The following is a 16507-nucleotide window of genomic DNA, read 5'->3' on the forward strand; positions in this document are numbered from 1 at the left end:
GTGTGTGCTTGAAACCTTATGCCTACAGTTCCTACAAAAAGTCTACAACCCTTGCACATTTTGTACATTTTGTCAGGAACTTTGTCTGGAAATTAAGGGGTTGTAGTTTGTAGACACTTGACAGTAATGTATTCTCCTTAGATGCTGGATCTACTGTAAGTGTCTAGAAATGTGTTAACTCCTCTCGCTGTGTGTGCATGCACAGGTGTGTGTTTCCCCATACTAGACAGGGTCTGGAGAGCAACGTGCTGAGGTTTGTGGGTAAGATGGTGACTGACGACACATTCGACAGAGCGAGACTCTTCATCTCTTTCTACCTCAGTGACGACACCATCGCTGTGTTCGAACCGCCTCACAGGAACACTGTTAGGGACCAGTTGGCTAGCTAGGGCCAGGCTACCAGTAGACACTTCTAGAATACCCATAAGACACAGTTAGACATACTACCTGTAATAGTGCTGACTTTCCTCCTCCTCCTCCTCCTCCTCCTCCTCCTCTCTTCTGCGGCGAAGTCAAGTGGAAGTGTCTACATTTTACTAAGGACAGGTTGAGATGGCTTCTTCCACATATTCTAACGGCCGTTCTGTGCTCCTCTTCTCCCTTACCTCACCTCCTCTCCCTCTCACCCCTGCTCCAGGTGTGTTAGTGGGGGGGTATGTTCCTGGAGCGTGGCAGGGTGAAGAAGCCTGGTCAGGAGCTGTTTAAGAGTGAGATATCCCAGTTATTTCAGTGCCCAGGACCTGTATGTAGGAGCCAGGCTCAACTTCAACAACCAGGGCTTCCTGCTGGTTGACGCTAATGAGGACGCCTTCAACTGCATGGAGCAGCACGCTGAGGAGGTAGGATGGAGTTTCTCCTCTTCTCTTCTACTTCCACCACTCTTCTCCCTTTCTCTCCAGTTCCCCAGGGCTAACATGGGCTCCATCATCAGTAAGGTCCGCTCCATCCCTGAGGACAAACAGAATGAGATCAAACAGTTCCTCACCCCCAGGGACCCTGGAAACACTGGACTGATCCTCTATGAACCATTCAGATAGGAAACACTGGACTGATCCTCTACGAACCATTCAGATAGGAAACACTGGACTGATCCTCTACGAACCATTCAGATAGGAAACACTGGACTGATCCTCTACGAACCATTCAGATAGGAAACACTGGACTGATCCTCTACGAACCATTCAGATAGGAAACACTGGACTGATCCTCTACGAACCATTCAGATAGGAAACACATGACTGATCCTCTACGAACCATTCAGATAGGAAACACTGGACTGATCCTCTATGAACCATTCAGATAGGAAACACTGGACTGATCCTCTATGAACCATTCAGATAGGAAACACTGGACTGATCCTCTCAGGTAGGAAGCTGGACTCAGGAACTAGGGCCCCAGTATAAATTTAGTTGTCAACAAACTATGGCGTTTGAGTCAAATGTTACTGGTTGTTTGTTGTGTGTGTGTTTGCCAGGGGCCTGCTGGTGGTCTGTCAGAGCACGACGTGATGATGCCGAGTCGTGGTTTCTGTGAGCGCCAGCAGCCCGAGGCGGAGGTGGGCCTCATGCTGGCCATGGCTCAGGACCACCTCCGCAAGAAACACTTTGAGAGCTTCTGCGACATGACCCGATCCTTCATACACGAGGACCGACACAGATAGGGAGCCATACACATATACACACACAGACACACACACAGATACACACACAGACACACACACAGACACACACATATACACACACACAGACACACACACAGACACGTAAGCACACACATACAGTCACGTGCACATGCAGGTACACACATATACATGCATGGGCGCGCGCACACACACTTTCGAACAAACACACACACATACTTTGACCCCAAAAACCATATACACCCCAAACCCACACAGACAGAGCCACAAAGACAGCCAGCGACACGGCCTGCCATCAATCAGCTGGCCAGCGGCCCCAGATCCCTAGCTGCTTGAGTAGCAGCCATTAGTTCCAGCAATGAACCAGAGGATCAGAGGATCCCCACAGACCTGCATGGCATGTAGGAGCCGCACACACACACACACACACACACACACACACACACACACACACAGTGACTGAAATGGATGGCTAGCCACGCCACAGGGTCAATCAGTATAGCTTGTTTATGTGGCCATGTGGTTACCCTGGGTTAGTTTCAGATTTGTCTTAAATGTCCTCTTCCCTATCCAATGCTGCTGTAATGAAGATGGTATGTCATAATGTCAAGGACTGGCTCCAGACTCCTCAACAACACACGGAAAACAGCTGTGTCCTCACACAAAAACATGCACGCAAGTCTTGCATCTCGTCTTTCAAGCTTGGCATCAATGATGATTTCTCATCTGTGCTCGTCTGGTCTCCCCTGTCTAATCTCTGCGCTCGTCTGGTCTGGTCTGGAGAGAGAGAAATGGGTGGGAGAGAGATGGAGGAGAGAGAGGAAAAGAGGGAGAAAGAGATAAAGGGATGGAGAGAGGGAGGAGGGAGGAGGGAAAGGTGGATAGGGAAAGTGGGAAGGAGGGAGAGAAGGAGTGAGATGGGGAGAGAGATAGGGGGAGGGAACGGAGAGAGAGAGATAAAGGGAGGGAGGGAGGGAGGGAAAGGTAGAGAGCGGGAGGGAGAGAGAGAGAAAGGGAGAGGGGGGAGGGAGAGAGAGGGAGGGAGAGAAAGACGGAAAATGAGAGAGGGAGGGAGAGAGACATGGGGAGAGAGAGAAACTCTGTTCACAATCAGAGCCCACAGAGCCCCAGGACAGCAACACAATTAGACCCAACCAAATCATGAGACACATTGGAAAGAATCAACAACAAAAAACAGTGCAAACTAGAATGCTATCTGGCCCTAAACAGAGAGTACACAGAGGCAGAATACCTGACCACTGTGACTGACCCAAAATTAAGGAAAGCTTTGACTATGTACAGTGAGCATAGCCTTGCTATTGAGAAAGGCCGCTGTAGGCAGACCTGGCTCTCAAGAGAAGACAGGCTATGTGCACACTGCCAACAAAATGAGGTGGAAACTGAGCTGCACTTTCTAACCTCCTGCCAAATGTATGACCATATTAGAGACACATACACTACATGACCAAAGGTATGTGGACACCTGCTGGTCTCATTCCAAAATCATGGCCATTAATATGGAGTTGGTCCCCCCTTTGCTGCTTTAACAGCCTCCACTCTTCTGGGAAGGCTTTCAACTAGATGTTGGAACATTGCTGCGGGGACTTGCTTCCATTCAGCCACAAGAGCGTTTGTGAGGTCAGGCACTGATGTTGGGCGATTAGGCCTGGCTCGCAGTCGGCGTTCCAATTAATTCCAAAGTTGTTCGATGGGGTTGAGGTCAGGGCTCTGTGCAGGCCCTGACCTCAAGTTCTTCCACACCGATCTCGACAAACATGCTGAAACAGGAAAAGGCCTTCCCCAAACTGTTGCCACCAAGTTAGAAGCACAGTTTGAAGCACAGAATCGTCTAGAATGTCATTTTATGCTGTAGCGTTAAGATATCCCTTCACTGGAACTAAGGGGCCTAGCCCAAACCATGAAAAACAACCCCAGACCATTATTCCTCCTCCACCAAACTTTACAGTTGGCACTATGCATTGGGGCAGGTAGCGTTCTCCTGGCATCCGCCAAACCTAGATTTGTCCGTCGGACTGCCAGATGGTGAAGCGTGATTCATCACTCCAGAGAACGTGTTTCCACTGCTCCAGAGTCCAATGGCAGCGAGCTTTACACCACTCCAGCCGATGCTTGGCATTGTGCATGGTGATCTTAGGCTTGTGTGTGGCTGCTCAGCCATGGAAACCCATTTCATGAAGCTCCCAAAGAACAGTTCTTGTGCCGACAATGCTTCCAGAGGCAGTTTGGAACTCGGTAGTGAGTGTTGCAACCAAGGACAAACGATTTTTACGCTCTGCTGGGATACTGTGCCTTTCTAAACCAGCTACATGGACCCATCAGAGAGGACTAACAATGGCTGCCGTGACTTTCTTTGCATCATCACGTCCTCAAGTCTCTGTCTCATAGTGATGATATCAGAAGAGTTGCCTGATTCTGCTTGAGGACTTGCTTGGGGTTGTTTGGCCCATCATCCAGGCTCTGCGTCTGGATTAGTGTCCCGCTCCTTAAAAGCGGATGTTGCCTGTAATCCATGGCTTCTGGTTGGGATATGTACGTACGGTCACTGTGGGGACGACGTCGTCGATGCACTTATTGATGAAGCCGGAGACTGAGGTGGTGTACTCCTCAATGCCATTGGATGAATCCCGGAACATATTCTGTGCTAGCAAAACAGTCCTGTAGCGTAGCATCCGCGTCATCTAACCACTTCCGTATTGAGCGAGTCACTGGTACTTCCTGCTTTCGTTTTTCCTTGTAAGAAGGAATCAGGAGGATATCATTTTGGTCAGATTTGCCAAATGGAGGGCGAGGGAGAACTTTGTATGTGTCTCTGTGTGTGGAGGAAAGGTGGTCTAGAGTTATTTTTCCTCTGGTTGCACATGTGACATGCTGGTATAAATGAGGTAGAACGGATTTAAGTTTTCCTGCATTAAAGTCCCCGGCCACTAGGAGTGCCGCTTCTGGATGAGCATTTTCTTGTTTGCTTATGGCCTTATACAGCTCGTTGAGTGCGGTCTCAGTGCCAGCATCGGTTTGGGGAGGTAAATAGACAGCTATGAAAAATATAGATGAGAACTCTCTTGGTAGATAGTGTGGTCTATAGCTTATCATGAGGTACTCTAGAGTTCCTTAATATTAGACATTGCGTACCAGCTGTTATTGACAAATAGACACACACCACCACCCCTCGTCTTACCGGACTTAGCTGTTCTGTCTTGCCGATGCACGGAAAACCCAGCCAACAGTATTTTATCCGTGTGAAACATAAGATATTAGAGTTTTTCATGTCCCGTTGGCAGGACTGTCTCGAACGGAGCTCATCAAGTTTATTCTCCAGTGATTGCATGCTGGCCAATAGAACGGATGGTAGAGGCGGGTTACCCACTCGCTGACGAATTCTCACAAGGCACCCAGATCTGCGCCCCCTGTATCTCCGTCTTTTCTTCATGCGAATGATGGGGATTTGGGCGTGGTCCGGGAGCAACTGTATATCCTTTGCGTCAGACTCATTAAAGAAAAAATCTTTGTCCAGTTCGAGGTGAGTAATCGCTGTTCTGATATCCAGAAGCTCTTTTCGGTCATAAAAAACGATGGCAGAAACAGTATGTACAAAATAAGTTACATTCAACGCGAAAAACCCACAAAATAGGGGAGAAGGGTAGAGGATGGGACCGCAGCCTGTGCCTGACAGTAGTTATAGCCCTCTGGGTTGTAGGCTAAGTGTGGATGCCTCTGCCTTGTCAGAAGCTTATCCCTTATCAGGCCGTTTCCTCACTTATCTACTCGGCACTGCAGAGGGGAATCAGGGGATCCAGTGTAATCAGAATGGATGTGCGTGCCTGTCTGCCTGTGGATAATGGCGCCAGAGGGGATGGCTGCCGTTTTATAGCTCCTAACCACATGCGCCCGAATACAACATGTGTAGACCTTACCGTGAAATGCTTACTTACAAGCCCTTAACCAACAGTGCAGTTTACTAAATAAACTAAAATAAAAAGTAATAATAAAATAACAATAACAAGGCTATATACAGGGTGGTACCGGTACCGAGTCAATGTGCGGGGGTACAGGTTAGTCGAGGTAATTTGTACATGTAGGTTGGGGTAAAGTGACTATGCATTGATAATAAACAGCGAGTAGCAGCAGTGTAAACAATAGCCTTACATCACCTCTCAGTATGATTATAATGAACATGGGTCTACCTTGCACCGTTATGAAACTAGATACAAACATCTAATCCTGGTGACTAATGTTCTAGCAGTACTTTATTGAGGCAAGCAGATCAGAGACGTCAAGGTGGTACCCAAGCATGTGCTATGTATAGTGTGTATAACAACTACCAATAGACCTACTAAATTATAAGTGTATAGTCAATCAAATAACTACTTTGTAAAATCAGGGCTGCATTTACTCAATTCAACTAATAGAATGTATTAGTCACAAAATAATTAACACTCAAACAGTTGCAGTGTACATGAAATACATTATACATTCCAGACTACTCAGAGTAAATGACTATCACCAATAGGTTAAGATTTAACGTGGTTACACGTCTTCATTCCTGAATAATCTCTAAGAGAAAAAACGATGTGTGTCTCATACACACAGGAGCTTGATAGCAAGATCTCTAAATATGAACAAATTCCCCTTTTAACCACATTGAAGCGGGAATGCACCCCCAACCTGAATTAACATTTCTTAGCGCTTTGCTAGTGACAACAAAAGACAGGAAAACACACCCAGATTGTAATCAAATCAACTCAATTTAAATGATAGGAGTGCACCTCTGTGTCGCTTCTATTTGAACTATCCGCCGTCCAATGAACAAAATAAAACTGTTTCCCTGTAAAAATAACTCTTGAAACAATCCAAACATGACTCTTCACTCTTCACTCATGTCCCCTCCTATCCTCTCCTCTATGCTCCACTCCTCTACTCCTTCTTTCCTCTGCTCTCCTCTCCTCTGTCCTCCTCTTCGCACGTCCCCTCCTATCCTCTCCTCTGTCCTCCTCTCCTCTTCTCCTTCTTTCCTCTGCTCTCCTCTCCTCTGTCCTCCTCTTCGCTCATGTCCCCTCCTCTCCTCTCCTCTGTCCTCCTCTCCTCTGTTCTCCTCTTCTCTCCTCTTCTCTTCTCTTTCCTCCTTTCCCCTCCTCTCCTCTCATCCTCCTCGTCCTCCTGTTCTCTCCTCTGTCCTCCTGTTCTCGCCTCTGTCCTCCTGTTCTCTCCTCTGTCCTCCTGTTCTCTCCTCTGCTCTAGTCTTCTCTCCTCTCTTCCTCTTCTCAGTTTCAGTGGACTACCCTCTATGTACCATGCCATGACCATGATATTCTTGGGGTCTGGGGCAGCCTGTGTGTGTGTGTGTGTGTGTGTGTGTGTGTGTGTGTGTGTGTGTGTGTGTGTGTGTGTGTGTGTGTGTGTGTGTGTGTGTGTGTGTGTGTGTGTGTGTGTGTGTGTGTGTGTGTGTGTGTGTGTGTGTGGTGTCGGGGTATAAAAAGTAACAGGTTGATCGGCAGGTTGGTTGAAAACAGAGCCTCCATCTATGTCACTGATCTGTTTCCCTGGTCCGGGGGATAACTTAAAAATGTGCTAATCAACCATCCAATCCCCCGCCTCTTAAACAGGGAACAGAGAGATCCCAATCCATCAACACACACACGCTCACACACAAACACGTGCGCAGCACACACACACAATCCCCCCCCTCTAACTTGGGGCTCAGAAAGAGTGCATGACATCACCTCTAGGGCATTATTGGGTGTTCACTGTCTGCTTTCACACCTACTAAAATATTACCCTCCTGAGTCACACACACTCCTGCCCGCTGCCTCCACCGCCACCCGTTTAAACAAACTAAAAAAAAGTATGACGTCGTCTGGAGGAAGGGGGACGAAGGGGGAGGGGAGGCTTGTGTGCATACTTAGCCTTTTATGCATCCCGAAACAGAGCGTGAGGAGGGACAATACCCCTCACCCCCTTCCCTCCACCCCCTCCCTTCGGACTATGTAACACAGTCACCGGACCAAAGACAAAGTTACCAGGACATAGAAAAAGCACAGGTCACATTTCATGTCAGACTGACCTCCATCCAGATGCTCTGGTGGTGTGACCTGGGGAGTGGGGAGGGAGAAGAGAGATGAAAACACACCCAGGTGGGGCGTGATGTAATGTTGTCCTTTCCTTGTTGAACTTTACTGTCGTCCTGCTCCCGCCCTCTGTACTGACTGTAAAATACGATACGCCGGAAAAGGTCATAAACGTCTCTGGGGTTAAAAGGTCTCCTGTGAACACGTGCGTGCTTGCGTGTGCATGTTAGCTACATGTGCTAACAGAAGAATGCATGCTTGATGCTGCCAGGGCCAATGTTGTAAGGACTTAATCGGTACAGACCCCGGTGAACGATAGGGGAAAGATTCCTAGTGTGTTTTTAACGACAGACTATTTTCTCGTAGTACCGACTCCTTTAACAGGAGTAAAGAACAAGGACAGTCTGAGTTTCAGCTGAAGAGATGAAGAGAGATGAAGAGAGATGAAGGGAGAGATGAAGGGAGAGATGAAGAGAGAGATGAAGAGAGAGATGAAGAGAGATGAAGAGAGATGAAGGGAGAGATGAAGAGAGAGATAAAGAGAGAGATGAAGGGAGAGATGAAGAGAGATGAAGGGAGAGATGAAGGGAGAGAGGAAGGGAGAGAGGAAGAGAACTGAAGGGAGAGATGAAGAGAGAGATTAAGAGAGAGATGAAGAGAGATGAAGAGAGAGATGAAGAGAGATGAAGAGAGAGATGAAGGGAGAGATGAAGAGAGATGAAGGGAGAGATGAAGAGAGAGGTGAAGAGAGATGAAGGGAGAGATGAAGAGAGAGATAAAGAGAGAGATGAAGGGAGAGATGAAGAGAGATGAAGGGAGAGATGAAGGGAGAGAGGAAGGGAGAGAGGAAGAGAACTGAAGGGAGAGATGAAGAGAGAGATTAAGAGAGAGATGAAGAGAGATGAAGAGAGAGATGAAGAGAGATGAAGAGAGAGATGAAGGGAGAGATGAAGAGAGATGAAGGGAGAGATGAAGAGAGAGGTGAAGAGAGAGATGAAGAGAGATGAAGAGAGAGATGAAGAGAGATGAAGGGAGAGATGAAGGGAGAGATGAAGAGAGAGATGAAGAGAGATGAAGAGAGATGAAGAGAGAGATGAAGAGAGATGAAGGGAGAGATAAAGAGAGATGAAAAGAGATGAAAAGAGATGAAGGGGAGAGAATGAAGGGAGTGATGAAGAAAGACGAAGGGAGAGATGAAGAGAGAGATGAAGGGAGAGATGAAGAGAGAGATGAAGAGAGAGATGAAGAGATGAAGGGAGAGATGAAGAGAGAGATGAAGAGAGATAAAGGGAGAGATGAAGGGAGAGATGAAGAGAGAGATGAAGAGAGCGATGAAGAGAGATGAAGGGAGATGAAGGGAGAGATGAAGAGAGATGAAGAGAGAGATGAAGCGAGATGAAGAGAGAGATGAAGAGAGAGATGAAGAGAGATGAAGGGAAATGAAGGGAGAGATGAAGAGAGAGATGAAGAGAGAGATGAAGAGAGAGATGAAGAGAGATGAAGAGAGATGAAGGGAGAGATGAAGAGAGAGATAAAGAGAGAGATGAAGGGAGAGATGAAGAGAGATGAAGGGAGAGATGAAGGGAGAGAGGAAGGGAGAGAGGAAGAGAACTGAAGGGAGAGATGAAGAGAGAGATTAAGAGAGAGATGAAGAGAGATGAAGAGAGAGATGAAGAGAGATGAAGAGAGAGATGAAGGGAGAGATGAAGAGAGATGAAGGGAGAGATGAAGAGAGAGGTGAAGAGAGAGATGAAGAGAGATGAAGAGAGAGATGAAGAGAGATGAAGGGAGAGATGAAGGGAGAGATGAAGAGAGAGATGAAGAGAGATGAAGAGAGATGAAGAGAGAGATGAAGAGAGATGAAGGGAGAGATAAAGAGAGATGAAAAGAGATGAAAAGAGATGAAGGGAGAGAATGAAGGGAGTGATGAAGAGAGACGAAGGGAGAGATGAAGAGAGAGATGAAGGGAGAGATGAAGAGAGAGATGAAGAGAGAGATGAAGAGATGAAGGGAGAGATGAAGAGAGAGATGAAGAGAGATAAAGGGAGAGATGAAGGGAGAGATGAAGAGAGAGATGAAGAGAGCGATGAAGAGAGATGAAGGGAGATGAAGGGAGAGATGAAGAGAGATGAAGAGAGAGATGAAGCGAGATGAAGAGAGAGATGAAGAGAGAGATGAAGAGAGATGAAGGGAAATGAAGGGAGAGATGAAGAGAGAGATGAAGGGGGACATGAAGGGTGAGATGAAGAGAGATGAAGGGAGAGATTAAGAGAGATGAAGAGAAATTAAGGGAGAGATGAAAAGAGATGAATGGAGATGAAGAGAGATGAAGAGAGAGATGAAGAGAGATGAAGGGAGAGATGAAGAGAGAGATGAAGGGAGATGAAGAGAGATGAATGGAGAGATGAAGAGAGATGAAGAGAGAGATGAAGAGAGATGAAGGGAGAGATGAAGGGAGATGAAGGGTGAGATGAAGAGAGAGGTGAAGAGAGATGAACGGAGAGATGAAGAGAGATGAAGAGAGAGATAAAGAGAGAGATGAAGGGAGAGATGGAGAGAGATGAAGAGAGAGATGAAGAGGGAGATGAAGAGAGAGATGGAGAGAGATGAAGGGAGAGATGAAGAGAGAGATGAAGAGAGAGATGAAGAGAGATGAAGGGAGAGATGAAAAGAACTGAACCCTGTGGCACCCCCATAGAGACTGCCAGAGGTCCAGACAACAGGCCCTCCGATTTGACACATTGAACTCTATCTGAGAAGTAGTTGGCGAGGCAGTCATTTGAGAAACCAAGGCTATTTAGTCTGCCAATAAGAATGCGGTGATTGACAGAGTCGAAAGCCTAGGCCAGGTCGATGAAGACAGCTGCACAGTACTGTCTTTTATCAAACGCGGTTATAATATTGTTTAGGACCTTGAGCGTGGCTGAGGTGCACCCATGACCAGCTCGGAAACCAGATTGCATAGCGGAGAAGGTACGGTGGGATTCGAAATGGACAGTGATCTGTTTGTTAACTTAGCTTTCAAATACTTTCGAAAGGCAGGGCAGTATTGATATTGGTCTGTAACAGTTTGGATCTAGAGTGTCATCCCCTTTGAAGAGAGAGATGAAGCGAGATGAAGGGAGAGATGAAGCGAGATGAAGGGAGAGATGAAGACAGAGATGAAGAGAGAGATGAAGAGAGATGAAGGGAGAGATGAAAAGAGATGAAGGGAGAGATGAAGAGCGATGAAGGGAGATGATGAAGAGAGATGAAGGGAGAGATGAAGAGAGATGAAGGGAGAGATGAAGAGAGAGATGAAGGGAGATGAAGGGTGCGATGAAGAGAGAGGTGAAGAGAGATGAAGGGAGATGAAAAGAGAGACGAAGAGAGAGATGAAGGGAAATTAAGGGAGAGATGAAAAGAGATGAATGGAGATGAAGAGAGATGAAGAGAGAGATGAAGAGAGATGAATGGAGAGATGAAGAGAGAGATGAAGAGAGAGGTGAAGAGAGATGAACGGAGAGATGAAGAGAGATGAAGAGAGAGATAAAGAGAGAGATGAAGGGAGAGATGGAGAGAGATGAAGAGAGATGAAGGGAGAGATGAAGAGAGAGATGAAGAGAGAGATGAAGAGAGATGAAGGGAGAGATGAAAAGAACTGAACCCTGTGGCACCCCCATAGAGACTGCCAGAGGTCCAGACAACAGGCCCTCCGATTTGACACATTGAACTCTATCTGAGAAGTAGTTGGCGAGGCAGTCATTTGAGAAACCAAGGCTATTTAGTCTGCCAATAAGAATGCGGTGATTGACAGAGTCGAAAGCCTAGGCCAGGTCGATGAAGACAGCTGCACAGTACTGTCTTTTATCAAACGCGGTTATAATATTGTTTAGGACCTTGAGCGTGGCTGAGGTGCACCCATGACCAGCTCGGAAACCAGATTGCATAGCGGAGAAGGTACGGTGGGATTCGAAATGGACAGTGATCTGTTTGTTAACTTAGCTTTCAAATACTTTCGAAAGGCAGGGCAGTATTGATATTGGTCTGTAACAGTTTGGATCTAGAGTGTCATCCCCTTTGAAGAGAGAGATGAAGCGAGATGAAGGGAGAGATGAAGCGAGATGAAGGGAGAGATGAAGACAGAGATGAAGAGAGAGATGAAGAGAGATGAAGGGAGAGATGAAAAGAGATGAAGGGAGAGATGAAGAGCGATGAAGGGAGATGATGAAGAGAGATGAAGGGAGAGATGAAGAGAGATGAAGGGAGAGATGAAGAGAGAGATGAAGGGAGATGAAGGAGTGCGATGAAGAGAGAGGTGAAGAGAGATGAAGGGAGATGAAAAGAGAGACGAAGAGAGAGATGAAGGGAAATTAAGGGAGAGATGAAAAGAGATGAATGGAGATGAAGAGAGATGAAGAGAGAGATGAAGAGAGATGAATGGAGAGATGAAGAGAGAGATGAAGAGAGAGGTGAAGAGAGATGAACGGAGAGATGAAGAGAGATGAAGAGAGAGATAAAGAGAGAGATGAAGGGAGAGATGGAGAGAGATGAAGAGAGATGAAGGGAGAGATGAAGAGAGAGATGAAGAGAGAGATGGAGAGAGATGAAGGGAGAGATGAAGAGAGAGATGAAGAGAGAGATGAAGAGAGATGAAGGGAGAGATTAAAAGAACTGAACCCTGTGGCACCCCCATAGAGACTGCCAGAGGTCCAGACAACAGGCCCTCCGATTTGATACATTGAACTCTATCTGAGAAGTAGTTGGCGAGGCAGTCATTTGAGAAACCAAGGCTATTTAATCTGCCAATAAGAATGCGGTGATTGACAGAGTCGAAAGCCTAGGCCAGGTCGATGAAGACAGCTGCACAGTACTGTCTTTTATCAAACGCGGTTATAATATTGTTTAGGACCTTGAGCGTGGCTGAGGTGCACCCATGACCAGCTCGGAAACCAGATTGCATAGCGGAGAAGGTACGGTGGGATTCGAAATGGACAGTGATCTGTTTGTTAACTTAGCTTTCAAATACTTTCGAAAGGCAGGGCAGGATTGATATTGGTCTGTAACAGTTTGGATCTAGAGTGTCATCCCCTTTGAAGAGAGAGATGAAGCGAGATGAAGGGAGAGATGAAGCGAGATGAAGGGAGAGATGAAGACAGAGATGAAGAGATAGATGAAGAGAGATGAAGGGAGAGATGAAGAGAGATGAAGGGAGAGATGAAGAGAGATGAAGGGAGATGAAGAGAGATGAAGGGAGAGATTAAGAGAGATGAAGGGAGAGATGAAGAGAGATGAAGGGAGAGATGAAGAGAGAGATGAAGGGAGATGAAGGGTGCGATGAAGAGAGATGAAGGGAGATGAAAAGAGAGACGAAGAGAGAGATGAAGGGAGAGATGAAGAGAGATGACGAGAGATGAAGGGAGATGAAGGGTGAGATGAAGAGAGATGAAGGGAGAGATGAAGAGAGAGATTAAGGGAGATTAAGAGAGATGAAGAGAGATGAAGGGAGAGATGAAGAGAGAGATGAAGGGAGAGATGAAGAGAGATGAAGGGAGAGATGAAGAGAGAAATGAAGAGAGATGAAGGGAGAGATGAAGAGAGAGATGAAGAGAGAGATGAGGAGAGATGAAGGGAGAGATGAAGAGAGAGATGAAGGGAGATGAAGAGAGAGGTGAAGAGAGATGAAGAGAGAGATGAAGAGAGAGATGAAGAGAGATGAAGGGAGAGATGAAGAGAGAGATGAAGAGAGATGAAGGGAGAGATGAAGAGAGAGATGAAGAGAGATGAAGGGAGAGATGAAGAGAGAGATGAAGGGAGAGATGAAGAGAGAGATGAAGAGAGATGAAGGGAGAGATGAAGAGAGAGATGAAGAGAGATGAAGGGAGAGATGAAGAGAGAGATGAAGAGAGATGAAGGGTGCGATGAAGAGAGAGGTGAAGAGAGATGAAGGGAGAGATGAAGAGAGATGAAGAGAGAGATGAAGAGAGATGAAGAGAGATGAAGGGAGAGATGAAGAGAGATTAAGGGAGATTAAGGGAGATGAAGGGTGAGATGAAGAGAGATGAAGGGAGAGATGAAGAGAGAGATGAAGGGAGATGAAGGGAGAGATGAAGAGAGATGAAGGGAGAGATGAAGAGAGAGATGAAGAGAGATGAAGGGAGAGATGAAGAGAGAGATGAAGAGAGATGAAGGGAGATATGAAGAGAGAGATGAAGAGAGATGAAGGGAGAGATGAAGAGAGAGATGAAGGGAGAGATGAAGAGAGATTAAGGGAGATGAAGGGAGATGAAGAGCGATGAAGGGAGAGATGAAGAGAGTGATGAAGGGAGAGATTATGAGAGATGAAGGGAGAGATGAAGAGAGATGAAGGGAGAGATGAAAATAGAGATGAAGAGAGAGATGAAGGGAGATGAAGGGAGATATGAAAATAGAGATGAAGAGAGAGATGAAGGGAGAGATGAAGAGAGAGATGAAGGGAGATGAAGGGTGAGATGAAGAGAGATGAAGAGAGAGATGAAGAGAGATGAAGGGAGAGATGAAGGGAGAGATGAAGAGAGAGATGAAGAGAAATGAAGGGAGAGATGAAGAGAGATATGAAGAGAGATGAAGAGAGAGATGAAGGGAGAGATGAAGAGAGAGATGAAGAGAGAGATGAAGAGAGATGAAGGGAGATGAAGAGAGATGAAGGGAGAGATGAAGAGAGATTAAGAGAGATGAAGGGAGAGATGAAGGAAGATACTTTAGGATGCTGGTTTTGGCTGCTGTCCATCATTCCATTATCCCTCCTTCCTGTAATTCCTCAGTGCCCAAATAGAGATACTGGAGTGTAAATGAGCAAAATAAATAACAATATGGGGATGAGGTAGTTGGGTGGGCTAATTACAGATGGGCTGTGTACAGGTGCAGTGATCGGTAAGCTACTCTGACAACTGATGCTTAAAGTTAGTGAGGGAGATAAAAGTCTCCAGCTTCAGAGATTTTTGCAGTTCGTTCCTGTCATTAGCAGCAGAGGAATGGCTGTAAGGAATGGCGGCCAAAGGAGGTGTTGGCTTTGTGGATGACCAGTGAGATATACCTGCTGAAGCGCATACTACGGGTGGGTGTTGCTATGGTGACCAATGAGCTGAATGGAGAGATGAAGAGAGAGATGAAGGGAGATGAAGAGAGATGAAGGGAGAGATGAAGAGAGATGAAGAGAGAGATGAAGGGAGATGAAGGGAGAGATGAAGAGAGATGAAGGGAGAGATTAAGGGAGAGATGAAGAGAGAGATGAAGAGAGAGGAAGGGAGAGATGAAGAGAGAGATGAAGGGATAGATGAAGGGTGCGATGAAGAGAGAGATGAAGAGAGATGAAGGGAGATGAAGAGAGAGGTGAAGAGAGATGAAGAGAGAGATGAAGAGAGATGAAGGGAGAGATGAAGAGAGAGATGAAAATAGAGATGAAGAGAGAGATGAAGGGAGAGATTAAGAGAGAGATGAAGGGAGATTAAGGGTGCGATGAAGAGAGATGAAGAGAGAGATGAAGAGAGATGAAGAGAGAGATGAAGGGAGAGATGAAGAGAGAGATGAAGAGAGAGATGAAGAGAAATGAAGGGAGAGATGAAGAGAGATATGAAGAGAGATGAAGAGAGAGATGAAGGGAGAGATGAAGAGAGAGATGAAGAGAGAGATGAAGAGAGATGAAGGGAGATTAAGAGAGATGAAGGGAGAGATGAAGAGAGATGAAGGGAGAGATGAAGAGAGATGAAGAGAGAGATTAAGAGAGATGAAGGGAGAGATGAAGAGAGATTAAGGGAGATTAAGGGAGATGAAGAGAGATGAAGAGAGATGAAGGGAGAGATGAAGAGAGAGATGAAGGGAGAGATAAAGAGAGAGATGAAGAGAGATGAAGAGAGATGAAGGGAGAGATGAAGAGAGATGAAGGGAGAGATGAAGAGAGATGAAGGGAGAGATGAAGAGAGAGATGAAGAGAGAGATGAAGAGAGATGAAGGGAGATGAAGAGAGAGATGAAAATAGAGATGAAGAGAGAGATGAAGGGAGAGATTAAGAGAGAGATGAAGGGAGATTAAGGGTGCGATGAAGAGAGATGAAGAGAGAGATGAAGAGAGATGAACAGAGAGAGATGAAGGGAGAGATGAAGAGAGAGATGAAGAGAGAGATGAAGAGAGAGATGAAGAGAAATGAAGGGAGAGATGAAGAGAGATATGAAGAGAGATGAAGAGAGAGATGAAGGGAGAGATGAAGAGAGAGATGAAGAGAGAGATGAAGAGAGATGAAGGGAGATTAAGAGAGATGAAGGGAGAGATGAAGAGAGATGAAGAGAGATGAAGAGAGAGATGAAGAGAGATGAAGGGAGAGATGAAGAGAGATTAAGGGAGATTAAGGGAGATGAAGAGAGATGAAGAGAGATGAAGGGAGAGATGAAGAGAGAGATGAAGGGAGAGATGAAGAGAGAGATGAAGAGAGATGAAGAGAGATGAAGGGAGAGATGAAGAGAGATGAAGGGAGAGATGAAGAGAGATGAAGGGAGAGATGAAGAGAGAGATGAAGAGAGAGATGAAGAGAGATGAAGGGAGATGAAGAGAGAGGTGAAGAGAGATGAAGAGAGAGATGAAGAGAGATGAAGGGAGAGATGAAGAGAGAGATGAAAATAGAGATGAAGAGAGAGATGAAGGGAGAGATTAAGAGAGAGATGAAGGGAGATTAAGGGTGCGATGAAGAGAGATGAAGAGAGAGATGAAGAGAGATGAAGAGAGAGATGAAGGGAGAGATGAAGAGAGAGATGAAGAGAAATGAAGGGAGAGA

General features: G+C 46.1%; 1 long non-coding RNA gene across 1 annotated transcript in view; it reads right to left on the reverse strand.

The window, feature by feature from the left end:
* Positions 1 to 507: 507 nt before the first annotated feature.
* LOC121536589 overlaps positions 508 to 16507 on the reverse strand; it is a 71246-nt gene continuing 55246 nt past the window's right edge. The window contains exon 4 of the long non-coding RNA XR_005994883.2: positions 508 to 948. This is a non-coding gene — a long non-coding RNA (uncharacterized LOC121536589). The remainder of the gene's footprint in view (positions 949 to 16507) is intronic.

Source organism: Coregonus clupeaformis, chromosome 37, assembly GCF_020615455.1.
Source record: "Coregonus clupeaformis isolate EN_2021a chromosome 37, ASM2061545v1, whole genome shotgun sequence".
NCBI classification, from domain to species: Eukaryota; Metazoa; Chordata; class Actinopteri; order Salmoniformes; family Salmonidae; genus Coregonus; species Coregonus clupeaformis.